This window comes from Terrapene carolina, unplaced genomic scaffold (genome assembly GCF_002925995.2).
Source record: "Terrapene carolina triunguis isolate 2854851 unplaced genomic scaffold, T_m_triunguis-2.0 Scaffold85, whole genome shotgun sequence".
Lineage (NCBI taxonomy): Eukaryota > Metazoa > Chordata > Testudines > Emydidae > Terrapene > Terrapene triunguis.
This window is the reverse complement of record NW_020664436.1, coordinates 23,354,143-23,363,745: the sequence shown is the minus strand read 5'-3', so window position 1 is coordinate 23,363,745 and position 9,603 is coordinate 23,354,143. Positions and strand designations below refer to the sequence as shown.

Here is a 9,603-nt window from a genome sequence, read left to right as displayed (position 1 = left end):
CCCCCCCATATATATACTTTTTTTTTAAAATTAAAAATCATGATATTTAAGCCAATCTTATGATTTTTGAACTCTTAGGGCTGGCAATACTGGATGTGTGAGTGTATATATGTGATATTGTGTGTATGTGTATGGTGAGTATATCTGATGTGGTGTATATGTATGGGAGTATACATGTGGTGTATACATCTGATGTATGGGAGTATATATCTGGTGTAAGGTGTATATGTGTGTGTGTATATATATATATGTGAGGTGTGGATATATATATATAAGTGATGTGGTATGGGATGCATGTGTTGGTCTGGTGAATATACTGTAGGTGATGTGCATGTGTGGGTATACATAGGTGATATGGTGTGTGCTGAGGTGGGTATATATATGTGATATATGGTGTAGATAGGTGCTGTGGTGGGTGTGTTGTATAGATGTGATGTGGGGTGTGTGATGTGGATGTGTTGGTGTATAGATGTGACCTGGGGTGTAGATATATTCGGGTAGGGGTATAGATGTGGGCTCTGTGTGTGATGTGGGGTGTAGATATGTTTGGGTGAGGGTGTGTGATGTGGGGTGTATAGCTGTGATGTGGGTGTGTTGGTAGCTGTAAGTAGGGCCTGTCTCTCGCTGTGTCCCGGCGAGGGCGTGGCTCGGGGAGACCCAACTTTCCGTTTGTCGCGGGCCGTTAGGGGGCGCTGCCGGGCCGCGTCTGAGGCCTCGGGCCGGCCGGTGGCAGCGAGTCAAGCGGCGGGTGCGGGCGGCGCAGGCGGAGGATGTGGTGCGGCGCCGGCGGGGAGAGGCGGCGGCAGGAGCAGCCCCAGCTCGGGTGCGGAGGGCTGAGCCCAGGTGAGCGGAGCGGGGCCGCCACGGCCTGGCTCGCGGCGCAGGGAGCCGGGGAGGCGGCGGCACTGGCCTGTGCCCGCCCCCTCGCCCGGCCCTGCTCCGTCTTGGGAACCGTTGGCTCGGGGCGGCTCCGGGGTGCCAGGCGCGGAGCCCGGCGGGAGGCAGCAGGCGAGTCCAGCTCCGGCCCTCGCACCCGGTACCGATCAGTGGGGAGCCGGCAGCGGGGGCCGTGTTAGTCGTTATGGGTGCTGCGCTGGCACCCAGGAGCCCCCGGCCGGGCGAGGACCGCGCTGTGCTCGGCGCTGTACAAGCGGGGAACACAGAGCGGCGCCCGGCCCAGCGAGCAAACGGGAGAGGCTGTAACCAGATAAGCCTCAAACCTGTGGGCGTCCGGTCAGCGTGACCACCGCGCCGGTTAGCTAGTGCTTGGGAAGGTCTGGTCTGGGTAGGGTGACCAGAGGTCCTGTTTTGGCTGGGTTGGCCTCTTTTTTTTAAGCTCGGTCCCGGAGTTCAAGCCTTTTTGGGGGGCAAAACTGGGCATTTGTTCCCTTTGCTCTTGCTCTGGCGGAGGAGGGTTCAGAGGAATGTTTGAGCAGCAGCAAATGGGAGAAATGTCTAGTTTTGCCAAAAAAGTCGTGATGGCTGTAACATCAGCTCGGGAGAATGGCCATGCCAGGTGGTCGGGGCTGACTCGAGCCACCTGGTGTCACTGCTTACCCGGCCTCTTGTTTTCAATTTAGGGAAATACGGTTACCTTAGTTCTGGGTCCTCCTGCGAGGGCTCCCCACTTCAGATCTTGAGGCTTCCAGTGGCAGCTGCTTTGGACTGGCTTTGGTGGGCTCTTCTAGCTCCAATATTCTTTTCATCTTGAACAGAAGATAAAAACTTCCAGTTGTCTCACCAGAAACACCCAAAAAATCTCAAGTAAAAGAAAAGATTGGGTATTTATCTCAGGTGGGATGTTGGTGTGTGTCCCTTGCTCATGGTAGGTGACTTAGATTTCAAGGCAAATTGTCCTCTACTTAAATATGAACTACAGTATCAAAATAATATTTAAAATAAACTATGTTCCTTATACTTTGCACCGTCCCAAGAGTCCTTGTAATGGCACTTCTGCTTTTCCTGCTAGCTTGTCTACTATTCTGTTGCTTTTCTAAAACAAATCTATCTGTGAACTTTTTATTCTCCTGCTGAGTGTCCTGAAATAAATAATACCTGGTCTTTACCATGTGTGAATCTCAAAATGTCATGAACATTAAAAAATGTAAGCCTCATAACATTCTTGTGGGCTATCATCCCCATTTTGTGGATGGGTCTTTAGTCTGTTTCACTGTGTTCTCTGTAACCAGTTGGTCAGTTTCTCTTTAGTTTCTAGGAAGGCCATCTGGGGAGAGAGGGCAATATTTTTAAAAGTAGGAAAAGATGTGATTGTAAAACAACAACAAATTGACAGACTTAGGAGCGGGGATAATGCATGCAGTGTAGTTATAGCTGTGTTGATCCCAGGAGATTAGAGAGACAAGGTGGATGAGGTAATACCTTTTATTGGACCAACTTCTGTTGGTTAGAGAGACAGGCTTGTGAATCACACAGAGCTCTTCTTCAGGTCTTCGAACCAAAAGCTTCTCTCTCTCACCAACAGAAGGGGTAGGGGTAATGTCAGAAATTACTTTTGAATAATTAATATGTTGATGTCCCTTTAAACATGAAGTAGCTTTTTTTTCTTTTGCAGCCCCAGTTCAGCTGTGGTACCTTCCCCTGATGTTATAGATCAGATAAAAACATTAGTGGTCAGCCCTGGGACTGTTGGTGACCCTCACCCTGGTGATAATCTACCAATTTACAACTGTGTTTGTCCCCTGGAGCCAGTTTGGTCTCCTGCTTCTGTGATACACTCCCACAGGTGTACTAAGTATGTTGAGGGTCCCTTTGTTTCCTATGGGAATGCAGTGGTCAAAATGAGGTGGAATTTTAGGAAGACACCACTGTATTTATTTTATTGCTTTTGTTCACTCAGAAGGCCTGACAGTTTTGAAATATTATTACAAAATGTACAACACAGAATTTGTGTGCATGGAAAAGTTTCCAGCACTGTTGGAAAAAATATTCTGATTTTCAAACTGTGCAATTAGAGACCTACAGTTTCAGCACACTGATGCCAGTAGTTAATCCACAAATAAGGCAAGCATAGTAAATGTAAAGACACTTTAAAAAAAAACATGCTACTATCAACATGCTATACTGCTGGTTTAAGCCTTGTCTACACTAAAAAGTTGTACTGCTTTAACCATACCGATATGGTTAAAGCAGTACAACTCCTTCTAACATGGCTGAAGTTATGTCAGTATAAAGGCACTTTATATTGGTATAGCTTTTCCTCCATGTGAAGAGGAAAAAACTATACTTGTATAAATCACCATTATACTAGTATAACTACAACCATACTAGGGCTTTTACTGTTATAACAATTTTGGTTAAAAAAAATAAATAAATCACACCACTAACTGAAATAGTTATACTGGTAAAACTTCTAAGTATAGATCAGGAATTCCACTAACATTAAGAATGTTGGGAACCCTAATGTAGTTTGACCACTGGCATTTTAAGCACCATCTCATAACACTGCTGTGTTTATTGCCAGCAGAAGGCCACCCATCCATGTTAGAGCTCCCACTATTATTAACACTGGGTGAGCTGAACTAGTGTAAGCAATGGTGGGAAATTTTTGAAAAACTTCCCTACTGTAGGCTGTACCTAAGTGAAACATTGGTAATGGTTGAGTGGACATTCCAGCTACTGTTTTGCTTTTCTAGAGCAGTGGTTCCCAAACTTTAACAACCTGTGAACCACTTTTACTAAAATGTCAAAGCTCCTGAACCCCCTCCTAAAAATGAGTATTTACAGGAATTTTCTCTCTTACCTCAGCATAAATTATAAAAGCAGTGATCTTGGAAATATAAAATTTGTTTTTATGACATGCTTAATACACACTTTTTATTATTAATAATTATTTATCATTACAGTATTTTTATTACATTATGAAAACGGCAACACTCTTCCAAGATCTCACTTTCGTAGCTTGTATCACTTTGAATAAGCCTGTTATAAGACAAAGCTCCTATGTTTCATCAAGGAGTATCAGATGGGAAACAGCATGAAGGTATTTAAGAAGCCAATTCAAAGAGTTCCTCCTACACAAGCATTCAGGTCTTCAGCAGTCCAGGCAAATGACGCATGTTACAACAAAGCTTAAATTTGTTCTTCATAATAATTTAAAAAACAATACTAGCTGCCTATTTAATTTAAAAACAGCAAAAAATATCCACCTCTCTTTCCATTTCTTATGAGTCTTGAAGTTTAAATCTCCTCGGTGTGATAGATAGGCTTGCTTTGATCTGCTTAGCTCTTGGAAGTCCAGGGGCTCCGGGCTGCTGGCCCCATGCTACCTGGAGTCCCTAGGGACAGCTCTGTCAGCCATTAGAGAATTTTTTCCCGAGAACCCCCGTAACATTTTGCGAACCCCCAGGCGTTCACGAACCCCAGTTTGGGAACCACTGTTCTAGAGAGATACTTGTGTTTTATATTAAAGTTCTACTCGTCTAAGAAAACCCCTAGACAGACTTTTCATTATCTTTGCCAATATTACAGTAGAGCCTTACTACTTCACACTTACCAGTCCACACTAGTTTTTGTGTGCAAATTAGATTACAGTCTCTCTACTTTGGACGAAGATTTAAGAGTGTTGTAATGAGGTGTCTTATTACAAAGATTGTATTACTTTTACAAAATGTACTGCAGAACATATACCATGAACTATTGTCACTAATTAAAACTAAATTACACTTGTCAAATAATTGAACAAAATACATTGTGATGCATTATCTTTGCTTTTTTCCCGATCGTGTTTGTTCAATTACTTATTTGCAATGAGCCTTTCAGTAATTAGTGCAAATTAGTGAGGTTCTACTGTATTAAACTTTTCCTGGTTGGTTAAAGGGATTCAACATTTAATTATATAGTAGTGGCAGAGCCTTGTTCTCTTCACTAAAGTTTAGGCTGTGGTAGATTTCAGATTCTCATAGACTCATAGACATTAAGGTCAGAAGGGACCATTATGATCATCTAGTCTTATCTCCTGCACAACGCAGGCCACAGAATCTCACCGACCCACGCCTGTAACAAACCCCTAACCTACGTCTGAGTTATTGAAGTCCTCAAATCATGGTTTAAAGACCTCAAGGTGCAGAGAATCCTCCAGCAAGTGACCCATGCCCCACGCTGCAGAGGAAGGCGAAAAACCTCCAGGGCCCCTGCCAATCTGCCCTAGAGGAAAATTCCTTCCCGACCCCAAATATGGCGATCAGATGTTATAGAGGCACTGATAGTGGCTCCATAGTTAAGGTTGTCTTAAGCTTTTCATATTGACAGGACTTGTAGGCCCTGTGGAGCTGAAATGGTGGATTGTTTTAAAAGAAACCATAGTAAAAAGTACTCTTGAAGGGGTCTTGGTCACTGGCAGATGTGCCTGAGAGGAGAAAAGTTTTTTTTTAAAAGTAGACATTTCAGAAATTTGTATGTAGTCTCAAATTTCATATATGTTTTGCACAAATAGTGTCTGGAAACTTCAAAATTCACTCGGGCATTAGCGTCACCCTCTTTGGAACTACAAACCCCATTTTCTTCCACAGAATATTTTAGCTGTTCTCTGTAGGAAAATAAAATAACACACACTTCACCAGTTCATGCATGTCCCTACATCTATGGATGTGAATGGTGCTGAGGTCAGTGAAGGTTTACGTTGTAATGTTTGTAAGAAATGTGGTGTGTTATACATAATGGAGGTTGTTTTAAGCTTATTTATAGAGCAGTGGGGTTGTGTTGAATTTAAGATATCTTAGAGAAGGATAGTGTAGCTGGACATTTTCTTGCTTGTAAGGGTTTTATGGGGCTCTATATGGGCACCTGTGCCTACCTGCATCAAGTCAGCTCCAGTATTGTGGTCTGTGCGTGCCAAGGTCCAAATAATCTGAGTACCTTCTTATAAATTTTACATTTAATGGGTAAAAATATTTTAATAAAACAATCTTTCCTTAGCAGTGTTACTTATAATGCCTGGGATTATTAACAATAATAAAAAAGAAAAAAATCTAGTTTTACATTTCACCATACTTTCCACCACTTACACTATTTTATTTTATGTTGTTTGTTTATTTAGCAAGTTTTAAGAAGTTTACAAATCTTTGCCATGGAAATATCAGAAGCAAAACAATCATTACAACAGTTATATTTTGTTTAAAGAGACCTTATACAGGAATACAGTCATCAGACCTTTCTGTTTAACAGGCTGTTCCCATATTACAGAGTGAGCATCATTACAATACCTCATTTCTAGTGATTTTATTACATAGAGGGAAGTCTCTATATACACATATTTACCAGACCAGGTATGTTGGTAATGTTTATATTAAAATTCTAAGTATTTATCTGTCCTCTGTCTATTTTACTGGGTAAATTATCGATGTGTTAATTTTTAGCATAACCACAACCTCACATGTTTTTTTTAACCATTCCTCAATAGCTGGGATATTTTTCTTTTTCCAGTGAGAGGCTACCAATAGCCAAGCAGTTACTAGCAGACGAGAGATTAATTCTTCATCTCCTTTTGTATGACCATTTCCACTAGGAAGCCTCAGCAGGATTACCAAAGAATGATTTGGTAATAAATATCCAATAATTTGTGGTATTTGGTTACGGACTGCATCTAATGACTCTAATGACTGGACATATCCACCATATATGCATAAAATCTCTATTTTTAAGCCAGTTTTTCCAACATTTATCCCCGTTCAGTCTATATATATATTTTTAACCTGACTGGTATGAGGTACCATTGAAACAGTATCTGAAAGAAATTTTCTTTTATTGTGCTACAGACTGAGGTTGTGGGTCCTCTTTTCTAGATCAAACCCTCTTACTCTGTCTGCAGTAATTTGTCTATCCACATCCTTTCCCCAGTGTTGGACGCTTTTTTATTAGGAAAGCTGTCTGCAAAGATTGATATAAATGTTTTAGGTTCACAGTGTTTGGGCAGTGAAAATAAACTACTCACATGCACTTCCTGGCTTGCATGTACGAGCATCATCTGGACTGTAAAGGCTTGCAAAGGAATGACATACAGACATACTGTCTTTGTTGATTTTTTTTCTCTCTTTAAAATGTATAACGTGTTTTATTCGCTTTTGTTCTTTTTTTAAACAAAGACTAGATTCTGATTCTAAACTACTGTATCTGATATTGTTGTTTTGAGGCAAAGACTATTTACACTAGTGGACAGTGAATACATAAATAAGACAGAAAACACAGCAAATAATATTTAGTACTTCTGAACACACTAAACAGATGGTTAATTCTAACTGTATTCAAGAGTTAGGCACTCACTGTTTGGTTGTTTTGTTCACCATAACTTGGGCTTCCAACATTTACGGAGCCATCCAACCTTTCAAATAAGATTTGCTTCAGAATATACAACCCCACTGGTACCCCTCAGGGGCTATGATTCCTTCATTTCAGCATTCTGACATTTTTGAGCTTTCTCTTTGCCTATCCTTCGGGGAGAGAGAATAATCTTCAGCCCTCTCTAGTTTAAAATCAAATACATATTAACTCCCCCTATTGAAACTGGGTTTCTTACCTATTTTGGAATATCAGACCCAAAGGTAAAGAGAAAGCAGCCTGTGGAGTTGCCATAGTGATTTCTGAATTTACCTCTTAGCATGTTGTGTATTTTTACAGAGACTAGCCCTTTCTTACTGTGCCATTTAGATCAGGATTGGAGACCATGGTATGTTGTAATAACTTCATTGTTCTGGAGGAAAGTCTGCTGCAAAACCCATTATAAACCTCATTTATAATGTGGCCCATTATAAATGAGTGGATTTACACTAGGGAAGAGTTTGGTCCACTGGGGACTGAGCAAAGCATGCTGTGGCATCCTTAATTTGAAATATATTTGGTTGTTAATTTGATGTAATTTTCAGAAACTGTAACCCCCCCCCAACACCTTTTCTCAGTGTTAGCTTATGGATACAGTTTCATTTACCAAATAAAATTCTTATCTGGAAAAAAGCTTTAAGACGAATGTCTTTTGATTTAAACTATTAAAAACAAATGGTGATCCTATGGGAGCAAGTGCCAGATATTTACAAGTTTCTCGTTGGTTTACTTTATGAGAATTATATTAGATACTGACATTAAGATACTTCCAATATATTGGTGATGGAAATTAAAATAATTTAATGCCCAATTTAAAGTCTACAGACACATAGCAATTCTATAATGTGCAAATCTGAAATACAATTGCTTTGTTCGGTATGATTCCTTAGAGGAATATAGTACTTGGTTTGCACCTAGCCCTCTCTAGAAGATCTGCATGCTGCAGATCAGAATTCTGCATTATACCTCTTAGCTATTCCTTCATTTTAGACCCACATTTACCTCCATCCCACATACCCTCTATTATCTCACTTTTAAAATAGTATATTACTAGTTGGGAGCCTGTCTCACAATGAACATAATTGGTGCTACTCTCCAGCCTCCCGTCTTATCCCTCCTCCCTTTTCCTTCCTCTGTTGCTGCCTTACAGACTGGTCATTGTTGGGTTGTATGATCATGACATCAGAGTAAATAATCTAGTCATTCCTTTGCTCCTCTTGCTTTCTCTGTTTGTTTGCATACTGCAGCCCTGGTGGGTAAAAATCTTAAAACTTTTATATCTTTTTTTAAACAATTCAAACAGCTGTTTGTGACTTGTCAGGGATGGGGGGAGGGAAATGTGTATGACTAATAATAGCTTATATATAGCACTTTCCATCTACCAAGAGCTTTACCTACATATGTTGATTATACTGAATTGCACCTCAGTAGGACAAATTGGAACTGTAACAGTAATTTGCTGAACCATATATACATAGATTTAGGTGATAGAACCTTATTATTAGGAGTTGTATGAGAAATGCAGCATCATGAAAATGAGTATATAACAAATGTTATGTCCTTGTAAGTTTTTTTTTTCTTGTCTTTTCTTTATAGTGATAAGTGGATTGTTTATGTTGAGGATTTAGATGGGGAGAATGAGTAGGCTATGGTTGAAGGGATTTTTCTTGTTGGAGTGAGAGGTCAGCAGGGTGGGAAGTAATTAATATCAGAATCCTTTGGTGGGTGGCCTGTGGGAAAGACTTGGAGCAGGGAGGCTGCTTGTAGATGATCGTAGGATTAGAAGTTTAGAAATATGGGGAGCCTCTGGTTTGAGAAGCCAGGAGGTGTCATAATGTTGAGTGCAATCTTCTCTCTTTTTGAGGATGAGCATGTTAAAACTGAGAGAGGTTGGATGAAAGAGTTTGTATGTATGGGTGTGAGAGGCTCTTGAATTCTTTTCTCTGCTACTTCCAGGATAGTGGGGCTGGCAGGGTAGAGTTGCTGAGACCAGGAAAGTGAGTGATTGTTGCTGTCTGTCTCTATCTAGCCAAGGTGACAGTATGGTTATAGTGGGGAGGAAAGGTGCAATGGTTGTTGTAACAAGGGGGATTTTTGTTTTGGAGAGGGCTGGCATTGTAGAATGTTGAAGAGGCCCTTAAGTGTGAGAGATGGTTGACGTGAAGTAGTAGTGAGTGGGTGGTGAATTAGGAAGGTTTTGAGGTTTAATAATGAATTTTGCAGCTAGCCCTGGAGTTCACTATTCAGGTACCCACCTGTGGCGCTTGCATC

General features: G+C 40.9%; 1 protein-coding gene across 1 annotated transcript in view; it reads left to right on the top strand.

Moving 5' to 3' along the window:
* Positions 1-801: 801 nt before the first annotated feature.
* DISC1 (DISC1 scaffold protein) overlaps positions 802-9,603 on the top strand; it is a 339,029-nt gene continuing 330,227 nt past the window's right edge. The window contains 1 exon segment of the mRNA XM_024209411.3: positions 802-843. The gene's annotated coding sequence lies outside the window, so the exon portion shown is untranslated.